General features: G+C 45.0%; 16 non-coding genes across 16 annotated transcripts; all 16 read right to left on the bottom strand.

Moving 5' to 3' along the window:
• Positions 1-780: 780 nt before the first annotated feature.
• Positions 781-852, bottom strand: TRNAQ-CUG (transfer RNA glutamine (anticodon CUG)). Its single transcript has one exon. It is a non-coding gene; the product is annotated as a tRNA-Gln (tRNA).
• A 646-nt stretch (positions 853-1,498) lies between these two features.
• On the bottom strand, positions 1,499-1,570 carry TRNAQ-UUG (transfer RNA glutamine (anticodon UUG)). The gene has a single exon. It is a non-coding gene; the product is annotated as a tRNA-Gln (tRNA).
• A 1,985-nt stretch (positions 1,571-3,555) lies between these two features.
• TRNAQ-CUG (transfer RNA glutamine (anticodon CUG)) lies at positions 3,556-3,627 on the bottom strand. Its single transcript has one exon. It is a non-coding gene; the product is annotated as a tRNA-Gln (tRNA).
• A 1,344-nt stretch (positions 3,628-4,971) lies between these two features.
• Positions 4,972-5,043, bottom strand: TRNAQ-UUG (transfer RNA glutamine (anticodon UUG)). Its single transcript has one exon. It is a non-coding gene; the product is annotated as a tRNA-Gln (tRNA).
• Positions 5,044-6,160: 1,117 nt separating this feature from the next.
• On the bottom strand, positions 6,161-6,232 carry TRNAQ-CUG (transfer RNA glutamine (anticodon CUG)). Its single transcript has one exon. It is a non-coding gene; the product is annotated as a tRNA-Gln (tRNA).
• Positions 6,233-6,882: 650 nt separating this feature from the next.
• Positions 6,883-6,954, bottom strand: TRNAQ-CUG (transfer RNA glutamine (anticodon CUG)). Its single transcript has one exon. It is a non-coding gene; the product is annotated as a tRNA-Gln (tRNA).
• A 1,547-nt stretch (positions 6,955-8,501) lies between these two features.
• On the bottom strand, positions 8,502-8,573 carry TRNAQ-CUG (transfer RNA glutamine (anticodon UUG)). Its single transcript has one exon. It is a non-coding gene; the product is annotated as a tRNA-Gln (tRNA).
• Positions 8,574-10,636: 2,063 nt separating this feature from the next.
• Positions 10,637-10,708, bottom strand: TRNAQ-UUG (transfer RNA glutamine (anticodon CUG)). The gene has a single exon. It is a non-coding gene; the product is annotated as a tRNA-Gln (tRNA).
• A 1,117-nt stretch (positions 10,709-11,825) lies between these two features.
• TRNAQ-UUG (transfer RNA glutamine (anticodon UUG)) lies at positions 11,826-11,897 on the bottom strand. Its single transcript has one exon. It is a non-coding gene; the product is annotated as a tRNA-Gln (tRNA).
• A 2,123-nt stretch (positions 11,898-14,020) lies between these two features.
• TRNAQ-CUG (transfer RNA glutamine (anticodon CUG)) lies at positions 14,021-14,092 on the bottom strand. Its single transcript has one exon. It is a non-coding gene; the product is annotated as a tRNA-Gln (tRNA).
• A 651-nt stretch (positions 14,093-14,743) lies between these two features.
• TRNAQ-CUG (transfer RNA glutamine (anticodon CUG)) lies at positions 14,744-14,815 on the bottom strand. The gene has a single exon. It is a non-coding gene; the product is annotated as a tRNA-Gln (tRNA).
• A 2,521-nt stretch (positions 14,816-17,336) lies between these two features.
• On the bottom strand, positions 17,337-17,408 carry TRNAQ-CUG (transfer RNA glutamine (anticodon CUG)). Its single transcript has one exon. It is a non-coding gene; the product is annotated as a tRNA-Gln (tRNA).
• Positions 17,409-18,872: 1,464 nt separating this feature from the next.
• TRNAQ-CUG (transfer RNA glutamine (anticodon CUG)) lies at positions 18,873-18,944 on the bottom strand. Its single transcript has one exon. It is a non-coding gene; the product is annotated as a tRNA-Gln (tRNA).
• Positions 18,945-19,577: 633 nt separating this feature from the next.
• Positions 19,578-19,649, bottom strand: TRNAQ-CUG (transfer RNA glutamine (anticodon CUG)). Its single transcript has one exon. It is a non-coding gene; the product is annotated as a tRNA-Gln (tRNA).
• A 1,078-nt stretch (positions 19,650-20,727) lies between these two features.
• On the bottom strand, positions 20,728-20,799 carry TRNAQ-CUG (transfer RNA glutamine (anticodon CUG)). Its single transcript has one exon. It is a non-coding gene; the product is annotated as a tRNA-Gln (tRNA).
• A 2,844-nt stretch (positions 20,800-23,643) lies between these two features.
• Positions 23,644-23,715, bottom strand: TRNAQ-UUG (transfer RNA glutamine (anticodon UUG)). The gene has a single exon. It is a non-coding gene; the product is annotated as a tRNA-Gln (tRNA).
• Positions 23,716-27,322: the final 3,607 nt, after the last annotated feature.

Here is a 27,322-nt window from a genome sequence, read left to right as displayed (position 1 = left end):
TGACGCATTGGGCAGCTCCTTCTCGACACGCGTCTGTCCTTCGATAATGTTTGACAGTGGAAACAAAAAACATCCTAGTATCATTGAAATGTCCGCCTCTGTGGTGTAGTGGTTAGCGTGATTATCTGCCACCCCCGGAGGTCCGGGTTCGATTCCCGGCTCTGCCACGAAATTTGAAAACTGGTACGAGGGCTGGAACGGGGTCCACTCAGCCTCGGGAGGTCAACTGAGTAGAGGTGGGTTCGATTCCCACCTCAGCCATCCTGGAAGTGGTTTTCCGTGGTTTCCCACTTCTCCTCCAGGCGAATGCCGGGATGGTACCTAACTTAAGGCCACGGCCGCTTCCTTCCCTCTTCCTTGAATATCCCTTCCAATCTTCCCATCCCTCCACTAGGCCCCTGTTCAGCATAGCAGGTGAGGCCGCCTGGGCGAAGTAAGGTCATACTCCCCAGTTGTATCCCCCGACCAAGAGTCTGAAGCTCCAGGACACTGCCCTTGAGGCGGTAGAGGTGGGATCCCTCGCTAAGTCCGAGGGAAAAACCGAACCTGGAGGGTAAACAGATGATGATGATGATGATCATTGAAATGACTATTTTAAGTAGCACCGACTTTTGAAATCGGATCTATGGATTCGGGGTCTAGAGTGCAAACAATTGATCATGGGGTCTAACAAACTGCACTGGTCCTACTAGACGCTCGTCAGTGTTACGATGATGTTTGAAAATGGGAAGTAATCTTCCTACAATTAATAATCCAGTAATACCAAAGAGTGAAAATTACAGGTTCCACCGAGATTTGAACTCGGATCGCTGGATTCAGAGTCCAGAGTGCTAACCATTACACCATGGAACCTGCTGAGCAACGCAGTTCTTACTCGACACACGTCAGTGTTTCGAATATGTTTGTCAATGGCAGAAAATATCCTACAATTTATAAACTAGTAATATCTTGAAATTACAATGTCAGTTACCACGAGCTTTGAAAACAGAGCACTGGATTCGGAATCTAGAGTGCTAAATATAACACTAAGGGAAATTTCAGACTCCGCTGGTCCTACTGGACGCTCGTCAGTGTTTCGATACTGTCTGAGATTGAAAGGAAAACGTCCATAGTTAATAAAATAGTAATATACATAATGAAAATACAAGTTCCACCGGGATTGTAACTCCGATCGCTGGATTCAAAGACCAGAGTGCTTACCATTACACATGGGACCTGACGCACTCAGCAGTTCCTACTCAACACGCGTCAGTGCCTCGATAATATTTGACAGTGGAAACTAAAAACATCCTTTTATTAATGAAATGACAATTTTATGCAGCACCAAGATTTGAAATCGGATCGCTGGATTCAGAGTCCAGAGTGCAAAAACTGCACCATGGAATCTAACAAACCGCGCAGTCCTACTAGACGCTCGTCAGTGTTTCGATAAAATTTGAGAATGGAAAGAAATCGTCCTACAATTAATAAACTAGTAGTTTCTACAAATGAAAATTATAGGTCCCACCGAGATTTGAACTCGGATCGCTGGATTCAAAGTCCAGTGTGCTTACCATTACACCATGGGACCTGACGCACTCAGCAGTTCCTACTCAACACGCGTCAGTTCCTCGATAATGTTTGACAGTGGAAACTAAAAACATCCCTTTATTATTGAAGTGACAATTTTAGTTAGCACTGAGATTTGATATCGGATCGCTGGATTCGGAGTCTAGAGTTCTAAAATTACACCAAGAGATCTTACAAATTGCGCTGGTTCGAATGGACGCTCGTCAGTGTTTCGATAATGTTTGAGAACGGAAAAGAAACAGCCAAGGATTAATAAAGGATTCATACCTGGAAATAGCAATTGCAGGTCCCTAAGACATTTGAACTCGGATCGCTAGATTCGGAGCCCTGAGTGGTAGCCGTCACACCGAGGGACCTTAAATCTGCACTGGTCCTACTAGACCCTCGTCGGTGCTTCGAAAATGTTTGACAATAAAAAGAAGTCTTCCTACAATGAATAAACTAGTAGTTTCTACAAGTGAAAATTACAGGTGCCGCCCAGATATTAAATCGGATCGCTGCATTCAGAGCCCAGCGTGCTATCCATTACACCATTGTATCTATCTAGCAACTCGACACACGTCAGTGTTTCGATTATGTTTGTCAATGGCAGAAAATATCCTACAATTTATAAACTAGTAATATCTTGAAATGACAATTTCAGGTACCACGAGCTTTGAAAACAGAGTACTGGATTCGGAATGTAGAGTGCTAACCATAACACTAAGGGATATTTCAGACTCCGCCGCCCCTACTGGACGCTCGTCAGTGCTTCGATAATACTTCAGTATGTGAGGTAAACATCCTACAATTCATCATCATCATCGGCTTTTCCCTCAGATACAGCGAGGGATCCCACCTCTACCGCCTCAAGGGCAGTGTCCTGGAGCTTCAGAAACTTGGTTGGGGATACAACTGGGGAGACAGTGGAAACTAAAAACATCCTTTTATTAAGGATGTTGTGGAGGGATGGGAAGATTGGAAGGGACAGGCAAGGAAGGTGGAAGGAAACGGCCATGGCCTTATGTTAGGTACCATCCCGGCATTCGCATGGAGGAGAAACCACGGAAAACCGCTTATAGGATGGCTGAGGTGGGTATCGAACCCACCTCTACTCAGATGACCTCCCGAGGCTGAGAGGACCCCGTTCCAGCCCTCATACCATCATCACCATCTGTTTACCCTCCAGGTTCGGTTTTTCCCTCGGACTTAGCGAGGGATTCCACCTCTACCGCCTTAGGGGCAGTGTCCTGGAGCTTCAGACTCTTGGTCGGGGATACAACTGGGGAGTATGACCAGTACCTCGCCCAGGCGGCCTCACCTGCTATGCTGAACAGGGGCCTTGTGGAGGGATGGGAAGATTGGAAGGGATAGGCAAGGAAGAGGGAAGGAAGCGGCCGTGGCCTTAACTTAGGTACCATCCAGGCATTCGCCTGGAGGAGAAGTGGGAAACCACGGAAAACCACTTCCAGGATGGCTGAGGTGGGAGCCCTCATACCACCTTTCAAAATTCGTGGCAGAGCCGGGAATCGAACCCGGGCCTCCGGGGCTGGCAGTTAAACACGCTAACCACTACACCACAGGGCCGGACATATTAATTAGATTAATTAATTATATTAATTCATACATTTAATTACATAAAATGAGAATACAAGTCCCACTGAGATACGAACTCGGATCGCTCTATTTAGTGTCCAGAGTGCTAACCATTACACCACAGTACCTGATGCACTGCGCCGTTCCTACTCGACACGCGTCAGTGCTTCGATAATGTTTGACAGTGGAAACATAAAACATCCTAGTAACATAGAAATGACAATGTTAGGTAGCACCGCGATTTGATATCGGATCTGTGGATTCGTATTCTAGAGTGCAAAGTTTGCCCCATGGGATCTAGCAAACTGCAATGGTCCTTCTAGACGCTCTTCAGTGTTTGGCTAATATTGGAGAATGGACGGAAATCGTCCTACAATTAATGAACTGGTAAAACCTACAAATGAAAATTACAGGTCCCACCGAGATTTGAACTCAGATCGCCGGATTCAGAGTCCAGAGTGCTAACCATTACACCATGGGACCTGGCACACTGATCGGTTCTTACTCGACATGCGTCAGTGCTTCGAGAATGTTTGACACTTGAAACGAAAAACATCCTAGTATCATTGAAATGACAATTTTAGGTAGCACCGAGATTTGATATCGGATCGCTGGATTCGGAGTCTTGAGTTCAAAAATTACACCAAGAGGTCTTACAAACTGCGCTGGTCCTACGGGACGTTCGTCAGTGGTTCGATAATATTTGAGAATGGAAAGGAAACAGCCAAGGATTATTAAAAGCTTAATACCTGGAATTAACAAATCCAGGTCCCCAAGACACTTGAACTCGGATCGCTAGATTCGGAGCCGTGAGTGGTAGCCGTTTCACCACGGGACCTTATAAACTGCGCAGGTCCTACTAGACACTCGTCGGTGCTTCGAAATTGTATGACAGTCCAAGGAAAACATCCTACAATTAATAAACTAGTAATATCTCGAAATGACAAGTGTAGGTCGCACGAGATTTGAAATCGGATCGCCGGATTCGGAATCCAGAGTGCAAAACTTGCAACATGGGATCCAACAAAGTACGCTGGTCCTACTAGACGCTCGTCAGTGTTTCGATAATGTTTGAGAATGGAAAGAAATCGTCCTACAATTAATGAACTAGTAATATCTACAAATGGAAATTACAGGTCCCACGGAGATTTGAACTCGCATCGCTGGATTCAGAGTCCAGAGTGCTAACCATTACACCATGGGACCTGACACTCTGTTTAGTTGCTACCCGACAAGCGTCAGTGCTTCGAGAATATTTGACAGTGGAATCAAAAACATTCTAGTATTATTGAAATGATAATTTTAGGTTGCACCGAGATTTGAAATCGGATCGCCGGATTCGGTATCCAGAGTGCAAAACTTGCACCATAGGTTCTAACAAAGTGCGCTGGTCCTACTAGATGCTCGTCAGTATTTCGATAATATTTGAGAATGGAAAGAAATCGTCCTACAATTAATGAACTTTTAATATCTACAAATGAAAATTACAGGTCCCACCGAGATTTGAACTAGGATCGCTGGATTCAGAGTCCACCATGGGACCTGACACACTGGGAAGTTCTTACTCGACATGCGTCAGTGCTTCGAGAATGTTTGACAGTGGAAACAAAAAAACATCCTAGTATCATTGAAATGACTATTTTAAGTAGCACCGACATTTGAAATCGGATCTCTGGATTCGGGGTCTAGAGTGCAAAAAAATCACCATGGGGTCTAACAAACTGCGCTGGTCCTACTAGACGCTCGTCATTGTTACGATGATGTTTGAAAATGGGAAGTAATCTTCCTACAATTAATAATCCAGTAATACCAAGGAGTGAAAATTACAGGTTCCACCGAGATTTGAACTAGGATCGCTGGATTCAAAGTCCAGAGTGCTAACCATTACACCATGGAACCTGCTGAGCAACGGAGTTCATACTCAAGACATGTCTGTATTTCGATTACGTTTGTCAATGGCAGAAAATACCCTACAATTTATAAACTAGTAACCACGAGGTTTGAAAACAGAGCACTGGATTCGGAATGTAGGGTGCTAACCATAACACTAAGGGATATTTCACACCCCGCTGGTCCTACTGGACGCTCGTGAGTGTTTCGATACTGTCTGAGATTGAAAGGAAAACGTCCGTAGTTAATAAAATAGTAATATCATCATCATCATCTGTTTACCCTCCAGGTTCGGCTTTTCCCTCGGACTCAGCGAGGGATCCCACCTCTACCGCCTCAAGGGCAGTGTCCTGGAGCTTCAGACTCTTGGTCGGGGATACAACTGGGGAGAATGACCAGTACCACGCCCAGGCGGCCTCACCTGCTATGCTGAACAGGGACCTTGTGGAGGGATGGGAAGATTGGAAGGGATAGGCAAGGAAGAGGGAAGGATGCGGCCGTGGCCTTATGTTAGGTACCATACCGGCATTCGCCTGGAGGAGAAGTGGGAAACCACGGAAAACCACTTCTAGGATGGCTGAGGTGGGAATCGAACCCACTTCTACTCAGTTGACCTCCCGAGGCTGAGTGGACCCCGTTCCAGCCCTCATACCACTTTTTCAAATTTCGTGGCAGAGCCGGGAATCGAACCCGGGCCTCCGGGGGTGGCAGCTAATCACACTAACCACTACACCACAGAGGCGACAAAATATTAATATACATAATGAAAATACAAGTTTCACCGTGATTTTGACTCCGATCGCTGGATTCAAAGACCAGAATGCTTACCATTACACATGGGACATAACGCACTCAGCAGTTCCTACTCAACACGCGTCAGTGCCTCGATAATATTTGACAGTGGAAACTAAGAACATCCTATTATTATTGAAATGACAATTTTATGCAGCACCGAGATTTGAAATTGGATTTGTGGATCCGGAGTCAAGAGTGAAAAATTTGCACCATGGGATTTAGCAAACTGCGCTGGTCCTACCAGACGCTCTTCAGTGTTTCGCTAATATTGGAGAAGGAAAGAAATAGTCCTACAATTTATGAACTAGTAATATCTACAAATGAAAATTACAGGTCCCACCGAGATTTGAACTCGGATCGCTGGATTCAGAGTCCAGAGTGCTAACCATTACACCATGGGACCTGACACACTGAGAAGTTCTTACTCGACATGCGTCAGTGCTTCGAGAATGTTTGACAGAGGAAACGAAAAACATCCTAGTATCATTGAAATGACAATTTTAGGTAGCAATGAGATTTGACATCGGATCGCTGGATTCGGAGTCTCGAGTTATAAAATTACACCAAGATGTCTTACAAACTGTGCTGGTCCTACTGGACGCTCGTCAGTGTTTCGATAATATGTGCGAATGGAAAGGAAACAGCCAAGGATTATTAAAAGATTAATACCTGGAATTAACAATTCCAGGTCCCCAAGACACTTGAACTCGGATCGCTAGATTCGGAGCCGTGAGTGGTAGCCGTTTCACCACGGGACCTTATAAACTGCGCAGGTCCTACTAGACACTCGTCGGTGCTTCGAAATGTTTAACAATCCAAGGAAAACATCCTACAATTAATAAACGAGTAATATCTCGAAATGGCAATTGTAGGTCGCACGAGATTTGAAATCGGATCGCCGGATTCGAAATCCAGAGTGCAAAGCTTGCACCATGGGATCTAACAAAGTGCGCTGGTCCTACCAAACGCTCGTCAGTGTTTTGATAATGCTTGAGAATGGAAAGAAATCGACCTACAATTAATGAACTAGTAATATCTACAAATGGAAATTACAGGTCCCACCGAGATTTGAACTCGGATCGCTGGATTCAGAGTCCAGAGTGCTAACCATTACACCATGGGACCTTACCAACCGCGCCTGTCCTGCTAGATGCTCGTCTGCGTTCCGATAATATTTGAGAATGGAAGAAAATCATTCGTAATCTAAGAAACATTTAACAACTGGAAATTTCATTTCCATGTACCGGCGAAGTTTGAAATCAGATCATGAGTTCAGTGTCCAGTGAGCTAACCATTACGGCATGGGACATATAGAGCAGCTTCGTTCCTACTAGATGATCATCAACGTTCCGATAATGTTTGAGAACGGAAGGAACACATCCGAGGAATATCAATCCAGGAACACCTCAAAATTGAAATTGCAGGTCCCACCGAGATCAGAACTTGGATCGCTGGGTTCAGAGTCCAGAGAGCTTACCATTTCAACATGGGACCTCACCCACTGCGCAGTCCCTGCTCGACACGCTTCAGTCCTTCGAGAATGTTTGACAGTGGACACAAAAAACATCCTAGAATTATTGAAATCACAATTTTAAGTAGCACCGATATTTGATATCGGATTGATGGATTCGGAGTCTAGAGTAATATCTCGAAATTACAATTGTAGGTCGCACGCGATTTGTAATCGGATCCTCAGATTCGGAATCATCATCATCATTATCATCATCATCTGTTTACCCTCCAGGGTCGGCTTTTCCCTCGGACACAGCGAGGGATCCCACCTCTACCGCCTCAAGGGCAGTGTCCTGGAGCTTCAGACTCTTGGTCGGGGATACAACTGGGGAGAATGACCAGTACCTCGCCCAGGCGGCCTCACCTGCTATGCTGAACAGGGGCCTTGTGGAGGGATGGGAAGATTGGAAGGGATAGGCAGGGAAGAGGGAAGGAAGCGGCCGTGGCCTTATGTTAGGTACCATCCCGGCATTCGCCTGGAGGAGAAGTGGGAAACCACGGGAAACCACTTCCAGGATGGTAGAGGTGGGAATCGAACCCACCTCTACTCAGTTGACCTCCCGAGGCTGAGTGGACCCCGTTCCAGCCCTCATACCACTTTTCAAAGTTCGTGGCAGAGCCGGGAATCGAACCCGGGCCTCCGGGGGTGGCAGCTAATCACGCTAACCACTACACCACAGAGGCGGACAGATTCGGAATCAAGAAAGCAAAAATTGCCCCATGGGATCTAACAAACTGCGCTGGTCCTACTAGACGCTCGTCAGTGTTTCGATAATACTTCAGAATGGAAAGAAATCATCCTACAATTAATAAATTAGTTGGTTCCACGAAAGAAAATTACAGGTGCCACCGAGATTTTAACTCGGATCGCTGGATTCAGAGTCCTGACGCATTGGGCAGCTCCTTCTCGACACGCGTCAGTCCTTCGATAATGTTTGACAGTGGAAACAAAAAAACATCCTAGTATCATTGAAATGACTATTTTAAGTAGCACCGACATTTGAAATCGGATCTCTGGATTCGGGGTCTAGAGTGCAAAAAATTCACCATGGGGTCTAACAAACTGCGCTGGTCCTATCAGACGCTCGTCATGATGTTTGAAAATGGGAAGTAATCTTCCTACAATTAATAATCCAGTAATACCAAAGAGAGAAAATTACAGGTTCCACCGAGATTTGAACGCGGATCACTGGATTCAGAGTCCAGAGTGCTAACCATTACACCATGGAACCTGCTGAGCAGCGCAGTTCTTACTCGACACACGTCAGTGTTTCGAATATGTTTGTCAATGGCAGAAAATATCCTACAATTTATAAACTAGTAATATTTTGAAATTACAATGTCAGTTACCACGATGTTTGAAAACAGAGCACTGGATTCGGAATGTAGTGTGCTAACCATAACACTAAGGGATATTTCACACCACGCTGGTCCTACTGGACGCTCGTCAGTGTTTCGATACTGTCTAAGATTGAAAGGAAAACGTCCATAGTTAATAAAATAGTAATATACATAATGAAAGTACAAGTTCCACCGTGATTTTGACTCCGATCGCTGGATTCAAAGACCAGAGTGCTTACCATTACACATGGGACATAACGCACTCAGCAGTTCCTACTCAACACGCGTCAGTGCCTCGATAATATTTGACAGTGGAAACTAAAAACATCCTTTTATTAATGAAATGACAATTTTATGCAGCACCGAGATTTGATATCGGATCGCTGGATTCGGAGTCTTGAGTTCAAAAATTACACCAAGAGGTCTTACAAACTGCGCTGGTCCTACGGGACGTTCGTCAGTGGTTCGATAATATTTGAGAATGGAAAGGAAACAGCCAAGGATTATTAAAAGCTTAATACCTGGAATTAACAAATCCAGGTCCCCAAGACACTTGAACTCGGATCGCTAGATTCGGAACCGTGAGTGGTAGCCGTTTCACCACGGGACCTTATAAACTGCGCAGGTCCTACTAGACACTCGTCGGTGCTTCGAAATTGTATGACAGTCCAAGGAAAACATCCTACAATTAATAAACTAGTAATATCTCGAAATGACAAGTGTAGGTCGCACGAGATTTGAAATCGGATCGCCGGATTCGGAATCCAGAGTGCAAAACTTGCAACATGGGATCCAACAAAGTACGCTGGTCCTACTAGACGCTCGTCAGTGTTTCGATAATGTTTGAGAATGGAAAGAAATCGTCCTACAATTAATGAACTAGTAATATCTACAAATGGAAATTACAGGTCCCACGGAGATTTGAACTCGCATCGCTGGATTCAGAGTCCAGAGTGCTAACCATTACACCATGGGACCTGACACTCTGTTTAGTTGCTACCCGACAAGCGTCAGTGCTTCGAGAATATTTGACAGTGGAATCAAAAACATTCTAGTATTATTGAAATGATAATTTTAGGTTGCACCGAGATTTGAAATCGGATCGCCGGATTCGGTATCCAGAGTGCAAAACTTGCACCATAGGTTCTAACAAAGTGCGCTGGTCCTACTAGATGCTCGTCAGTATTTCGATAATATTTGAGAATGGAAAGAAATCGTGCTACAATTAATGAACTTTTAATATCTACAAATGAAAATTACAGGTCCCACCGAGATTTGAACTAGGATCGCTGGATTCAGAGTCCACCATGGGACCTGACACACTGGGAAGTTCTTACTCGACATGCGTCAGGGCTTCGAGAATGTTTGACAGTGGAAACGAAAAACATCCAAGCATCATTGAAATGACAATTTTAGGTAGCACCGAGATTTGACATCGGATCGCTGGATTCGGAGTCTAGAGTTCTAAAATTACACCAAGAGGTCTTACAAACTGCGCTGGTCCTACTGGACGCTCGTCAGTGTTTCGATAATATTTGAGAATGGAAAGGAAACAGCCAAGGGTTATTAAAAGTTTAATACCTGGAATTAACAATTCCATGTCCCCAAGACACTTGAACGCGGATCGCTAGATTCGGAGTCCTGAGTGCTATCCGCTACACCATGGGACCTGACGCACTGGGCAGCTCCTTCTCGACACGCGTCAGTCCTTCGATAATGTTTGACAGTGGAAACAAAAAAACATCCTAGTATCATTGAAATGACTATTTTAAGTAGCACCGACATTTGAAATCGGATCTCTGGATTCGGGGTCTAGAGTGCAAAAAAATCACCATGGGGTCTAACAAACTGCGCTGGTCCTACTAGACGCTCGTCATTGTTACGATGATGTTTGAAAATGGGAAGTAATCTTCCTACAATTAATAATCCAGTAATACCAAAGAGTGAAAATTACAGGTTCCACCGAGATTTGAACTCGGATCGCTGGATTCAAAGTCCAGAGTGCTAACCATTACACCATGGAACCTGCTGAGCAACGAAGTTCATACTCAAGACATGTCTGTATTTCGATTACGTTTGTCAATGGCAGAAAATACCCTACAATTTATAAACTAGTAACCACGAGGTTTGAAAACAGAGCACTGGATTCGGAATGTAGGGTGCTAACCATAACACTAAGGGATATTTCACACCCCGCTGGTCCTACTGGACGCTCGTCAGTGTTTCGATACTGTCTGAGATTGAAAGGAAAACGTCCGTAGTTAATAAAATAGTAATATCATCATCATCATCTGTTTACCCTCCAAGTTCGGCTTTTCCCTCGGACTCAGCGAGGGATCCCACCTCTACCGCCTCAAGGGCAGTGTCCTGGAGCTTCAGACTCTTGGTCGGGGATACAACTGGGGAGAATGACCAGTACCTCGCCCAGGCGGCCTCACCTGCTATGCTGAACAGGGGCCTTGTGGAGGGATGGGAAGATTGGAAGGGATAGGCAAGGAAGAGGGAAGGATGCGGCCGTGGCCTTATGTTAGGTACCATTCCGGCATTCGCCTGGAGGAGAAGTGGGAAACCACGGAAAACCACTTCTAGGATGGCTGAGGTGGGAATCGAACCCACTTCTACTCAGTTGACCTCCCGAGGCTGAGTGGACCCCGTTCCAGCCCTCATACCACTTTTTCAAATTTCGTGGCAGAGCCGGGAATCGAACCCGGGCCTCCGGGGATGGCAGCTAATCACACTAACCACTACACCACAGAGGCGACAAAATATTAATATACATAATGAAAATACAAGTTTCACCGTGATTTTGACTCCGATCGCTGGATTCAAAGACCAGAATGCTTACCATTACACATGGGACATAACGCACTCAGCAGTTCCTACTCAACACGCGTCAGTGCCTCGATAATATTTGACAGTGGAAACTAAAAACATCCTTTTATTAATGAAATGACAATTTTATGCAGCACCGAGATTTGTAATCGGATCGCTGGATTCAGAGTCCATAGTGCAAAAACTGCACCATGGAATCTAACAAACCGCGCAGTCCTACTAGACGCTCGTCAGTGTTTCGATAAAATTTGAGAATGGAAAGTAATCGTCCTACAATTAATAAACTAGTAGTTTCTACAAATGAAAATTATAGGTCCCACCGAGATTTGAACTCGGATCGCTGGATTCAAAGTCCAGAGTGCTTACCATTACACCATGGGACCTGACGCACTTAGTAGTTCCTACTCAACACGCGTCAGTTCATCGATAATGTTTGACAGTGGAAACTAAAAACATCCCTTTATTATTGAAAGGACAATTTTAGTTAGCACCGGGATTTGATATCGGATCGCTGGATTCGGAGTCTAGAGTTCTAAAATTACACCAAGAGATCTTACAAATTGCGCTGGTTCGACTGGACGCTCGTCAGTGTTTCGAAAATGTTTGAGAACGGAAAAGAAACAGCCAAGGATTAATAAAGGATTCATACCTGGAAATAGCCTCTGTGGTGTAGTGGTTAGCGTGATTAGCTGCCACCCCCGGAGGTCCGGGTTCGATTCCCGGCTCTGCCACAAAATTTGAAAAGTGGTACGAGGGCTGGAACGGGGTCCACTCAGCCTCGGGAGGTCAACTGAGTAGAGGCGGGTTCGATTCCCACCTTAGCCATCCTCGACGTGGTTTTCCGTGGTTTCCCACTTCATCTCCAGGCAAATGCCGGGATGGTACCTATCTTAGGGCCACGGCCGCTTCCTTCCCTCATCCTTGCCTATCCTTTCCAATCTTCCCATCCCCCTACTAGGCCCCTGTTCACTATAGCAGGTGAGGCCGCGAGGTACTGGTCATACTCCCCAGTTGTATCCCCCGACCAAGAGTCTGAAGCTCCAGGACACTGCCCTTGAGGCGGTAGAGGTGGGATCCCTCGCTCAGTCCGAGGGAAAAGCCGAACCTGGGGGGTAAACAGATGATGATGATGATGATGACCTGGAAATAGCAATTGCAGGTCCCTAAGACATTTGAACTCGGATCGCTAGACTCGGAGCCCTGAGTGGTAGCCGTCACACCGAGGGACCTTAAATCTGCACTGGTCCTACTAGACCCTCGTCGGTGCTTCGAAAATGTTTGACAATGAAAAGAAATCTTCCTACAATTAATAAACTAGTAGTTTCTACAAGTTAAAATTACAGGTGCCGCCCAGATATTAAATCGGATCGCTGGATGCAGAGCCCAGAGTGCTATCCATTACACCATGGGACATATCTAGCAACGCAGTCGTTACTCGACACACGTCAGTGTTTCGATTATGTTTGTCAATTGCAGAAAATATCCTACAATTTATAAACTAGTAATATCTTGAAATGACAATTTCAGGTACCACGAGCTTTGAAAACAGAGTACTGGATTCGGAATGTAGAGTGCTAACCATAACACTAAGGGATATTTCAGACTCCCCCTTCTGGACGCTCGTCAGTGTTTCGATAATATTTCAGAACGTGAGGTAAACATCCTACAATTCATTATCATCATCGGCTTTTCCCTCAGATACAGCGAGGGATCCCACCTCTACCGCCTCAAGGGCAGTGTCCTGGAGCTTCAGAAACTTGGTTGGGGATACAACTGGGGAGACAGTGGAAACTAAAAACATCCTTTTATTAAGGATGTTGTGGAGGGATGGGAAGATTGGAAGGGACAGGCAAGGAAGGTGGAAGGAAACGGCCATGGCCTTATGTTAGGTACCATCCCGGCATTCGCCTGGTTATAGGATGGCTGAGGTGGGTATCGAACCCACCTCTACTCACTTGACCTCCCGAGGCATAGAGGACCCCGTTCCTGCCCTCATACCACCTTTCAAAATTCGTGGCAGAGCCGGGAATCGAACCCGGGCCTCCGGGACTGGCAGTTAAACACGCTAACCACTACACCACAGGGCCGGACATATTAATTAGATTAATTAATTATATTAATTAATACATTTAATTACATAAAATGAAAATACAATTCCCACTGAGATACGAACTCGGATCGCTCTATTTAGTGCCCAGAGTGCCAGCCATTACACCACAGTACCTGACGCATTGCGCCGTTCCTACTCGATACGCGTCAGTGCTTCGATAATGTTTGACAGTGGAAACGTAAAACATCCTAGTAACATTGAAATGACAATTTTAGGTAGCACCGAGATTTGATATCGGATCTGTGGATTCGTATTATAGAGTGCAAAGTTACACCATGGGATCTAGCAAACTGCAATGGTCCTACTAGACGCTCTTCAGTGTTTGGCTAATATTGGAGAATGGAAGGAAATCGTCCTACAATTAATGAACTGGTAAAACCTACAAATGAAAATTACAGGTCCCACCGAGATTTGAACTCGGATCGCTGGATTCAGAGTCCAGAGTGCTAACCATTACACCATGGGACCTGGCACACTGATCGGTTCTTACTCGACATGCGTCAGTGCTTCGAGAATGTTTGACACTTGAAACGAAAAACATCCTAGTATCATTGAAATGACAATTTTAGGTAGCACCGAGATTTGATATCGGATCGCTGGATTCGGAGTCTAGAGTTCTAAAATTACACCAAGAGGTCTTACAAACTGCGCTGGTCCTACTGGACGTTCGTCAGTGTTTCGATAATATTTGAGAATGGAAAGGAAACAGCCAAGGATTATTAAAAGCTTAATACCTGGAATTAACAAATCCAGGTCCCCAAGACACTTGAACTCGGATCGCTAGATTCGGAGCCGTGAGTGGTAGCCGTTTCACCACGGGACCTTATAAACTGCGCAGGTCCTACTAGACACACGTCGGTGCTTCGAAATTGTGTGACAATCCAAGGAAAACATCCTACAATTAATATACTAGTAATATCTCGAAATGACAATTGTAGGTCGCATGAGATTTGAAATCGGATCCCCGGATTCGGAATCCAGAGTGCAAAAATTGCAACATGGGATCCAACAAAGTACGCTGGTCCTTCTAGACGCTCGTCAGTGTTTCGATAATGTTTGAGAATGGAAAGAGATCGTCCTACAATTAATGAACTAGTAATATCTACAAAAGGAAATTACAGGTCCCACCGAGATTTGAACTCGGATCGCTGGATTCAGAGTCCAGAGTGCTAACCATTACACCATGGAACCTGCTGAGCAACGCAGTTCTTACTCGACACACGTCAGTGTTTCGAATATGTTTGTCAATGGCAGAAAATATCCTACAATTTATAAACTAGTAATATCTTGAAATTACAATGTCAGTTACCACGAGCTTTGAAAACAGAGCACTGGATTCGGAATCTAGAATGCTAAATATAACACTAAGGGAAATTTCAGACTCCGCTGGTCCTACTGGACGCTCGTCAGTGTTTCGATACTGTCTGAGATTGAAAGGAAAACGTCCATAGTTAATAAAATAGTAATATCATCATCATCATCATCATCATCATCATCTGTTTACCCTCCAGGTTCGGTTTTTCCCTCGGACTTAGCGAGGGATCCCACCTCTACCGCCTCAAGGGCAGTGTCCTGGAGCTTCAGACTCTTGGTCGGGGGATACAACTGGGGAGTATGACCAGTACCTCGCCAAGGCGGCCTCACCTGCTATGCTGAACAGGGGCCTTGTGGAGGGATGGGAAGTTTGGAAGGGATAGGCAAGGAGGAGAGAAGGAAGCGGCCGTGGCCGTAAGTTAGGTACCATCCCGGCATTCACCTGGAGGAGAAGTGGAAAACCACTTCCAGGATGGCTGAGGTGGGAATCGAACCCACCTCTACTCAGTTGACCTCCCGAGGCTGAGTGGACCCCGTTCCAGCCCTCGTACAACTTTCCAAACTTCGTGGCAGAGCCGGGAATCGAACCCGGTCCTCCGGGGGTGGCAGCTAATCACGCTAACCACTACACCACAGAGGCGGACAAATAGTAATATACATAATGAAAATACAAGTTCCACCGGGATTTTAACTCCGATCGCTGGATTCAAAGACCAGAGTGCTTACCATTACACATGGGACATAACGCACTCAGCAGTTCCTACTCAACACGCGTCAGTTCCTCGATAATGTTTGACAGTGGAAACTAAAAACATAACTTTATTATTGAAATGACAATTTTAGTTAGCACCGAGATTTGATATCGGATCGCTGGATTCGGAGTCTAGAGTTCTAAAATTACACGAAGAGATCTTACAAACTGCGCTGGTTCGACTGGACGCTCGTCAGTGTTTCGATAATGTTTGAGAACGGAAAAGAAACAGCCAAGGTTTAATAAAGGATTCATACCTGGAAATAGCAATTGCAGGTCCCTAAGACATTTGAAATCGGATCGCTAGATTCGGAGCCCTGAATGGTAGCCGTCACACCGAGGGACCTTAAATCTGCACTGGTCCTACTAGACCCTCGCGGTGCTTCGAAAATGTTTGACAATGAAAAGAAATCTTCCTACAATTAATAAACTAGCAGTTTCTACAAGTGAAAATTACAGGTGCCGCCCAGATATTAAATCGGATCGCTGGATTCAGAGCCCAGAGTGCTATCCATTTCACCATGGGACCTGTCTAGCAACGCAGTCGTTACTCGACACACGTCAGTGTTTCGATTATGTTTGTCAATTGCAGAAAATATCCTACAATTTATAAACTAGTAATATCTTGAAATGACAATTTCAGGTACCACGAGCTTTGAAAACAGAGTACTGGATTCGGAATGTAGAGTGCTAACCATAACACTAAGGGATATTTCAGACTCCGCCGCCCCTACTGGACGCTCGTCAGTGTTTCGATAATATTTCAGAACGTGAGGTAAACATCCTACAATTCATCATCATCATCATCAGCTTTTCCCTCAGATACAGCGAGGGATCCCACCTCCACCGCCTCAAGGGCAGTGTCCTGGAGCTTCAGAAACTTGGTTGGGGATACAACTGGGGAGAATGACCAGTACCTCGCCCAGGCAGCCTCACCTGCTATGCTCAACAGGGGCCTTGTGGAGGGATGGGAAGTTTGGAAGGGACAGGCAAGGAAGGTGGAAGGAAGCGGCCATGGCCTTATGTTAGGTACCATCCCGGCATTCGCCTGGTTATAGGATAGCTGAGGTGGGTATCGAACCCACCTCTACTCAGCTGACCTCCCGAGGCTGAGAGGACCCCGTTCCAGCCCTCATACCACCTTTCAAAATTCGTGACAGAGCCGGGAATCGAACCCGGGCCTCCGGGGCTGGCAGTTAAACACGCTAACCACTACACCACAGGGCCGGACATATTAATTAGATTAATTAATTATATTAATTCATACATTTAATTACATAAAATGAAAATACAAGTCCCACTGAGATACCAACTCGGATCGCTCTATTTAGTGTCCAGAGTGCTAACCATTACACCACAGTACCTGACGCATTGCGCCGTTCCTACTCGACACGCGTCAGTGCTTCGATAATATTTGACAGTGGAAACATAAAACATCCTAGTAACATTGAAATGACAATTTTAGGTAGCACCGAGATTTGATATCGGATCTGTGGATTCGTATTCTAGAGTGCAAAGTTTGCACCATGGGATCTAGCAAACTGCAATGGTCCTACTAGACGCTCTTCAGTGTTTGGCTAATATTGGAGAATGGAAGGATATCGTCCTACAATTAATGAACTGGTAAAACCTACAAATGAAAATTACAGGTCCCACCGAGATTTGAACTCGGATCGCTGGATTCAGAGTCCAGAGTGCTAACCATTACACCATGGGACCTGGCACACTGATCGGTTCTTACTCGACATGCGTCAGTGCTTCGAGAATGTTTGACACTTGAAACGAAAAACATCCTAGTATCATTGAAATGACAATTTTAGGTAGCACCGAGATTTGATATCGGATCGCTGGATTCGGAGTCTAGAGTTCTAAAATTACACCAAGAGGTCTTACAAACTGCGCTGGTCCTACTGGACGTTCGTCAGTGTTTCGATAATATTTGAGAATGGAAAGGAAACAGCCAAGGATTATTAAAAGCTTAATACCTGGAATTAACAAATCCAGGTCCCCAAGACACTTGAACTCGGATCGCTAGATTCGGAGCCGTGAGTGGTAGCCGTTTCACCACGGGACCTTATAAACTCCGCAGGTCCTACTAGACACTCGTCGGTGCTTCGAAATTGTGTGACAATCCAAGGAAAACATCCTACAATTAATAAACTAGTAATATCTCGAAATCACAATTGTAGGTCGCACGAGATTTGAAATCGGATCGCCGGATTCGGAATCCAGAGTGCAAAAATTGCAACATGGGATCCAACAAAGTACGCTGGTCCTTCCAGACGCTCGTCAGTGTTTCGATAATGTTTGAGAATGGAAAGAAATCGTCCTACAATTAATGAACTAGTAATATCTACAGATGGAAATTACAGGTCCCACCGAGATTTGAACTCGCATCGCTGGATTCAGAATCCAGAGTGCTAACCAATACACCATGGGACTTGACACTCTGTTCAGTTGCTACCCGACAAGCGTCAGTGCTTCGAGAATATTTGACAGTGGAATCAAAAACATTCTAGTATTATTGAAATGATAATTTTAGGTTGCACCGAGATTTGAAATCGGATCGCCGGATTCGGTATCCAGAGTGCAAAACTTGCACCATGGGTTCTAACGAAGTGCGCAGGTCCTACTAGATGCTCGTCAGTATTTCGATAATATTTGAGAATGGAAAGAAATCGTCCTACAATTAATCATCATCATCATCATCTGATTACCCTCCAGGTTCGGCTTTTCCCTCGGACTGAGCGAGGGATCCCACCTCTTGGTCTGGGATACAACTGGGGAGTATGACCAGAACCTCGCCCAGGCGGCCTCACCTGCTATAGTGAACAGGGGCCTAGTAGGGGGATGGGAAGATTGGAAGGGATAGGCAAGGATGAGGGAAGGAAGCGGCCGTGGCCTTAAGATTGGTACCATCCCGGCATTTGCCTGGAGGTGAAGGGGGAAACCACGGAAAACCACTTCCAGGATGGCTGAGGTGGGAATCGAACCCGCCTCTACTCAGTTGCCCTGCCGAGGCTGAGTGGACCCCGTTCCAGCCCTCGTACCACTTTTCAAATTTCGTGGCAGAGCCGGGAATCGAACCCGGACCTCCGGGGGTGGCAGCTAATCACGCTAACCACTACACCACAGAGGCGGCCCTACAATAATGAACTTTTAATATCTGCAAATGAAAATTACAGGTCCCACCGAGATTTCAACCCGGATCGCTGAATTCAGAGTCCAGAGTGCTAACCATTACACCATGGGACCTGACACACTGAGAAGTTCTTACTCGACATGCGTCAGTGCTTCGAGAATGTTTGACAGTGGAAACGAAAAACATCCAAGCATCATTGAAATGACAATTTTAGGTAGCACCGAGATTTGACATCGCATCGCTGGATTCGGAGTCTAGAGTTCTAAAATTACACCAAGAGGTCTTACAAACTGCGCTGGTCCTACTGGACCCTCGTCAGGGTTTCTATAGTATTTGAGAATGGAAAGGAAACAGCCAAGGATTATTAAAAGATTAATACCTGGAATTAACAATTCCATGTCCCCTAGACACTTGAACGCGGATCGCTAGATTCGGAGTTCTGTGTGCTATCCGTTACACCATGGGACCTGACGCACTGGGCAGCTCCTTCTCGACACGCGTCAGTCCTTCGATAATGTTTGACAGTGGAAACAAAAAAAAACATCCTAGTATCATTGAAATGACTATTTTAAGTAGCACCGACATTTGAAATCGGATCTCTGGATTCGGTGTCTAGTATGCAAAAAATTCACCATAGGGTCTAACAAACTGCGCTGGTCCTACTAGACGCTCGTCAGTGTTACGATGATGTTTGAAAATGGGATGTAAGAATTAATAATCCAGTAATACCAAAGAGTGAAAATTACAGGTTCCACCGAGATTTGAAGTCGGATCGCTGGATTCAGAGTCCAGAGTGCTAACCATTACACCATGGGACCTTACCAACTGCGCCTGTCCTGCTAGATGCTCGTCTGCGTTCCGATAATATTTGAGAATGGAAGAAAATCATTCGTGATCTAAGAAATATTTAATAACTGGAAATTTCATTTCCATGTACCGACGAAGTTTGAAATCAGATCATGAGTTCAGTGTCCAGTGAGCTAACCATTACGGCATGGGACATATAGAGCAGCTTCGTTCCTACTAGATGATCATCAACGTTCCGATAATGTTTGAGAACGGAAGGAACACATCCGAGGAATATCAATCCAGGAATACCTCAAAATTGAAATTGCAGGTCCCACCGAGATCAGAACTTGGATCGCTGGGTTCAGAGTCCAGAGTGCTTACCATTTCAACATGGGACCTCACCCATTGCGCAGTTCCTGCTCGACACGCGTCAGTCTTTCGAGAATGTTTGACAGTCGACACAAAAAACATCCTAGAATTATTGAAATCACAATTTTAAGTAGCACCGATATTTGATATCGGATTGATGGATTCGGAGTCTAGAGTAATATCTCGAAATTACAATTGTAGGTCGCACGAGATTTGTAATCGGATCCTCAGATTCGGAATCAAGAGTGCAAAAATTGCCCCATGGGATCTAACAAACTGGGCTGGTCCTACTAGATGCTCGTCAGTGTTTCGATAATACTTCAGAATGGAGAGAAATCATCCTACAATTAATAAATTAGTTGGTTCTACGAAGGAAAATTACAGGTGCCACCGAGATTTTAACTCGGATCGCTGGATTCAGAGTCCTGAGTGCCATCCATTACACCATGAGACCTGACGCATTGGGCAGTTCCTTCTCGACACGCGTCTGTCCTTCGATAATGTTTGACAGTGGAAACAAAAAAACATCCTAATATCATTGAAATGACTATTTTAAGTAGCACCGACATTTGAAATCGGATCTCTGGATTCGGGGTCTAGAGTGCAAAAAATTCACCATGGGGTCTAACAAACTGCGCTGGTCCTACTAGACGCTCGTCAGTGTTACGATGATGTTTGAAAATGGGAAGTAATCTTCCTACAATTAATAATCCAGTAATACCAAAGAGTGAAAATTACAGGTTCCACCGAGATTTGAACTCGGATCGCTGGATTCAGAGTCCAGAGTGCTAACCATTACACCATGGAACCTGCTGAGCAACGCAGTCCTTACTCGACACACGTCAGTGTTTCGAATATGTTTGTCAATGGCAGAAAATATCCTACAATTTATAAACTAGTAATATCTTGAAATTACAATGTCAGTTACCACGAGCTTTGAAAACAGAGCACTGGATTCGGAATCTAGAGTGCTAAATATAACACTAAGGGAAATTTCAGACTCCGCTGGTCCTACTGGACGCTCGTCAGTGTTTCGATACTGTCTGAGATTGAAAGGAAAACGTCCATAGTTAATAAAATAGTAATATACATAATGAAAATACAAGTTCCACCGGGATTTTAACTCCGATCGCTGGATTCAAAGACCAGAGTGCTTACCATTACACATGGGACCTGACGCACTCAGCAGTTCCTACTCAACACGCGTCAGTTCCTCGATAATGTTTGACAGTGGAAACTAAAAACATCCCTTTATTATTGAAATGACAATTTTAGTTAGCACCGAGATTTGATATCGGATCGCTGGATTCGGAGTCTAGAGTTCTAAAATTAAACCAAGAGATCTTACAAAATGCGCTGGTTCGACTGGACGCTCGTCAGTGTTTCGATAATGTTTGAGAACGGAAAAGAAACAGCCAAGGATTAATAAAGGATTCATACCTGGAAATAGCTATTGCAGGTCCCCAAGACATTTGAACTCGGATCGCTAGATTCGGAGCCCTGAGTGGTAGCCGTCACACCGAGGGACCTTAAATCTGCACTGGTCCTACTAGACCCTCGTCGGTGCTTCGAAAATATTTGACAATGGAAAGAAATCTTCCTACAATTAATAAACTAGTAGTTTCTACAAGTGAAAATTACAGGTGCCGCCCAGATATTAAATCGGATCGCTGGATTCAGAGCCCAGAGTGCTATCCATTACACCATGTGACCTATCTAGCAACGCAGGCGTTACTCGACACACGTCAGTGTTTCGATTATGTTTGTCAATGGCAGAAAATATCCTACAATTTATAAACTAGTAATATCTTGAAATGACAATTTCAGGTACCACGTGCTTTGAAAACAGAGTACTGGATTCGGAATGTAGAGTGCTAACCATAACACTAAGGGATATTTCAGACTCCGCGTGCCCTACTGTACGCTCGTCAGTGTTTCGATAATATTTCAGTATGTGAGGTAAACATCCTACAATTCATCATCATCATCGGCTTTTCCCTCAGATACAGCGAGGGATCCCACCTCCACCGCCTCAAGGGCAGTGTCCTGGAGCTTCAGAATCTTGGTTGGGGATACAACTGGGTAGAATGACCAGTACCTCGCCCAGGCGGCCTCACCTGCTATGCTCAACAGGGGCCTTGTGGAGGGATGGGAAAATTGGAAGGTACAGGCAAGGAAGGTGGAAGGAAGCGGCCATGGCCTTATGTTAGGTAATCCCGGCATTCGCCTGGGGGAGAATCCACGGAAAACCACTTATAGGATGGCTGAGGTGGGTATCGAACCCACCTCTAGTCAGTTGACCTCCCGAGGCTGAGAGGACCCCGTTCCAGCCCTCATGCCACCCTTCAAAATTCGTGGCAGAGCCGGGAATCGAACCCGGGCCTCCGGGCCTGGCAGTTAACCACGCTAACCACTACACCACAGGGCCGGACATATTAGTTAGATTAATTAATCATATTAATTGGCCGCCTCTGTGGTGTAGTGGTTAGCATGATTAGCTGCCACCCCCGGAGGTCCGGGTTCGATTCCCGGCTCTGGCACGCAATTTGAAAAGTGGTACGAGGGCTGGAACTGGGTCCACTCAGCCTCGGGAGGGCAACTGAGTAGAGGTGGGTTCGATTCCCACCTCAGCCATCCTCGAAGTGGTTTTCCGTGGTTTCCCACTGCTACTCCAGGCGAATGCCGGGATGGTACCTAACTTAAGGCCACGGCCGCTTCTTTCCCTCTTCCTTGCCTATCCCTTCCAATCTTCCCATCCCTCCACAAGGCCCCTGTTCAGCATAGCAGGTGAGGCCGCCTGGGCGAGGTACTGGTCATACTCCCCAGTTGTATCCCCCGACCAAGAGTCTGAAGCTCCAGAACACTGCCCTTGAGGCGGTACAGGTGGGATCCCTCGCTAAGTCCGAGGGAAAAACCGAACCTGGAGGGTAAACAGATGATGTTGATGATCATTGAAATGACAATTTTAAGTAGCACCGAGATTTGAAATCGGATCGCTTTATTCAAAGTCCAGAGTGCTAACCATTACACCATGGAATGTAAACATTACACCTGCTGAGCAACGCAGTTTGTCAATGGCAGAAAATATCCTACAATTTTTAAACCAGTAATTACAATGTCAGTTACCACGAGCTTTGAAAACAGAGCACTGGATTCCGAATCTACAGTGCTAACCATAACACTAAGGGAAATTTCAGACTCCGCTGGTCCTACTGGACGCTCGTGAGTGTTTCGATACTGTCTGAGATTGAAAGGAAAACGTCCAAAGTTAATAAAATAGTAATATACATAATGAAAATACAAGTTCCACCGTGATTTTAACTCCGATCGCTGGATTCAAAGACCAGAGTGCTTACCATTACACATGGGACATAACGCACTCAGCAGTTCCTACTCAACACGCGTCAGTGCCGCGATAATATTTGACAGTGGAAACAAAAAACATCCTTTTATTATTGAAATGACAATTTTATGCAGCACCGAGATTTGAAATCGGATCGCTGGATTCAGAGTCCATAGTGCAAACACTGCACCATGGGATCTAACAAACCGTGCAGTCCTACTAGACGCTCGTCAGTGTTTCGATAAAATTTGAGAATGGAAAGAAATCGTCCTACAATTAATAAACTAGTAGTTTCTACAAATGAAAATTGCAGGTCCCACCGAGATTTGAACTCGGATCGCTGGATTCAAAGTCCAGAGTGCTTACCATTACACCATGGGACCGTACGCACTCAGCAGTTCCTACTCAACACGCGTCAGTTCCTCGATAATATTTGACAGTGGAAACTAAAAACATCTCTTTATTATTGAAATGACAATTTTAGTTAGCACCGACATTTGATATCGGATCGCTGGATTCGGAGTCTAGAGTTCTAAAATTAAACCAAGAGATCTTACAAACTGCGCTGGTTCGACTGGACGCTCGTCAGTGTTTCGATAATGTTTGAGAACGGAAAAGAAACAGCCAAGGATTAATAAAGGGTTAACACCTGGAAATAGCAATTGCGGGTCCCCAACACATTTGAACTCGGATCGCTAGATTCGGAGCCCTGAGTTGTAGCCGTCACACCAAGGGACCTTAAAACTGCACTGGTCCTACTAGACCCTCGTCGGTGCTTCGAAAATGTTTGACAATGGAAAGAAATCTTCCTACAATTAATAAACTAGTAGTTTCTACAAGTGAAAATTACAGGTGCCGCCCAGATTTTAAATAGGATCGCTGGATTCAGAGTCCAGGGACCTATCCATTACACCATGGGACCTATCTAGCAACGCATTCGTTACTCAACACACGTCAGTGTTTCGATTATGTTTGTCAATGGCAGAAAATATCCTACAATTTATAAAGTAGTAATATCTTGAAATGACAATTTCAGTTACCAGGAGCTTTGAAAACAGAGTACTGGATTCGGAATGTGTAGTGCTAACCGTAACACAAAGGTATATTTCAGACTCCGCGGGCCCTACTGTACGCTCGTCAAAGTTTGAGAATGTAAGGTAAACATCCTGCAATTAATAAATAAATTATATTAATTAATAAATTTAATTATATAAAATGAAAATGCAAGTCCCCCTGAGATTCGAACTCGGATCGCTCGATTCTGAGTCCAGAGTGTTACACATTACACCACGGTACTTGACGCCCTGCGCAGTTCCTACTCCACACGCGTCAGTGATTCCATAATGTTGACAGTCGAAATATAAAACATCCTAGTATCATTGAAATGACAATTTTAGGTAGCACGGAGATTTGAAATCGGATAGCTGCATTCAGAGTCTAGAGTGCAAAAATTGCACCATGGTATGTAACAAACTGCGCTGGTCCTACTAGACGCTCTTCAGCGTCGCTAATATTCGAGAAGGAAAGAAATCTTCCTACAATTAATGAAATAGTAATATCTACAATTGAAGATTACAGGTCCCACAGAGGTTTGAACTCGGATCGCTGGATTCAAAGTCCACAGTGCTAACCATTACACCATGGGACCTGACCCACTGCTTAAGTCCTACTCGACACGCGTCAGTCCTTCGATAATGTTTGACAGTGGAAACTAAAAACATCATCGTCCCGGTTTCTTCAACGAATGTTAATTGTTAACACTGCTGTTAAGGAGACTTAACACACAATTTAACAAAATGGTCTTCTCATCAAGAATTGTTAACTCTAATAATTGTTAAATTAACCTAGCAGCACCCCTGTGTTGAACCTCTTAACAGTTGCTAAAATTTCAAAATGGATTCATGTAGAAGACGTAAGTTTGAAGCTTTACTGCTGTATGAGGACTATTTATAAACTGAAGAAGGCAAAGGACGACCCATACTAAGAAATAACGACCTTTTAGAGTTGCCAGAAGAAAGTTTCTAATTACCGAAGCCATAATGAACAAGGTACCTCATCATCATCATCATCATCATCTGTTTACCCTCCAGGTTCGGTTTTTCCCTCGGACTCAGCGAGGGATCCCACCTCTACCGCCTCAAGGGCAGTGTCCTGGAGCTTCAGACTCTTAGTCGGGGGATACAACTGGGGAGTATGACCAGTACCTCGCCCAGGCGGCTTCACCTGCTATGCTGAACAGGGGCCTTGTGGAGGGATGGGAAGATTGGAAGGGATAGGCAAGGAAGAGGGAAGGAAGCGGCTGTGGCCTTAAGTTAGGTACCATCCCGGCATTCGCCTGGAGGAGAAGTGGGAAACCAAGGAAAACCACTTCCAGGATGGCTGAGGTGGGAATCGAACCCACCTCTACTCAGTTGACCTCCCGAGGCTGAGTGGACCAAGTTCCAGCCCTCGTACCACTTTTCAAATTTCGTGGCAGAGCCGGGAATCGAACCCGGGCCTCCGAGGGTGGCAGCTAATCACGCTAACCACTACACCACAGAGGCGGACGAATGTGAAGGTAAAAATGCGAATTAAAGTAATGATCAAATATCAGTGGAACTTTATTTCCTACCTCAAATTAATATAGTCCGCCTCTGTGGTGTAGTGGTTAGCGTGATTAGCTGCCACCCCCCGGAGGTCCGGGTTCGATTCCTGGCTCTGCCACGAAATTTGAAAAGTGGTATGAGGGCTGGAACGGGGTCCACTCAGCCTCGGGAGGTCAACTGAGTAGAGGATGGTTCGATTCCCACCTCAGCCATCCTCGAAGTGGCTTTCCGTGGGTTTCCACTTCTCCTCCAGGCAAATGCCGGGATGGTACCTAATTTAAGGCCACGGCCGCTTCCTTCCCTGTCCCATCCAATCTTCTTTCCATCCCTCCACAAGGCCCCTGTTCAGCATAGCAGGTGAAGCCGCCTTGAGGGGGGGTACTGATCATTCTCCCCAATTTCATCCCCCGACCCAAAGTCTCAAGCTCCAGGACACTGCCCTTGAGGCGGTAGAGGTGGGATCCCTCGCTGAGTCCGAGGGAAAAACCGACCCTGGAGGATAAACAGATTAAGAAGAGATCCAGCAGTAACTGTGAGAACGTTTAGACCTATGTTAATTTCAGGTAGAAAACAAAGTCTACCGGTACTGCTATTTGCGTAATATTTTTGTTCCAATTTTTAAATAACGTTCCCTGAAACGAGACTCGAACTCACGTCTACGACGCTCGCAGACAAGTACGATGACCACTATGCCACAACTCCTAAATATATATGCGCCTTGCATTGGAATCGGTGTTTCATTAATTTTTCAGAAGTTATTAGGTTGCGGACCTGACATGAATAAGTAAAATTTGTTCACCTCTAGTGTTATATCACCTCCACTTCGTCCGAAGCGGAGGTTTGTAATGACATCTGACCTCGAGACACTTTCCATGTAGGCCTAATTGTAGTGGCAAAAGATCTTCATAGGTCGACGTCCCGAACAAATAGTATTTTTTTTTTCAAAAGAAAAAAGGCCTAATTGTAGGCGACTATGTTCAGGAGGGCAAGAAAAGAGTGTGTAGAAGTCTACAAAGAATTTTTGCTGCCATTGCAGCATTAACAAGGCACAACATTATTTTCCCCGCAATAAAAGAATACCCGAAAATCATTCAAAACATATCAATTATCACATTTTCCCGGTGATGTAGGAACCTTAGATTGCACTCCTACAAGAACAGGCTGTATAGAATGTTGTGATATAACAGTCCGTTATTTACATTTTTTAAGCACACTCGCATAATTTTAAATTAAAACTATAACAACATTTGTCTCGCATTCATCATATTAACGCTGTTGTTGCCTCTTACTTGACATGTTTACTTCTTAGCGGTCTCCGCTAACCATAACCTATAATAATGTCAACCATGTGTCTGTGTGACAAAATACTATTTCAACACGGCACTAGGAGCGCTATATGTAAAGA

Source organism: Anabrus simplex, chromosome 4 (assembly GCF_040414725.1).
Source record: "Anabrus simplex isolate iqAnaSimp1 chromosome 4, ASM4041472v1, whole genome shotgun sequence".
NCBI lineage: Eukaryota > Metazoa > Arthropoda > Insecta > Orthoptera > Tettigoniidae > Anabrus > Anabrus simplex.
Note: the sequence above shows the minus strand (reverse complement) of the source record. Positions and strands in the feature narration are given on the sequence as shown.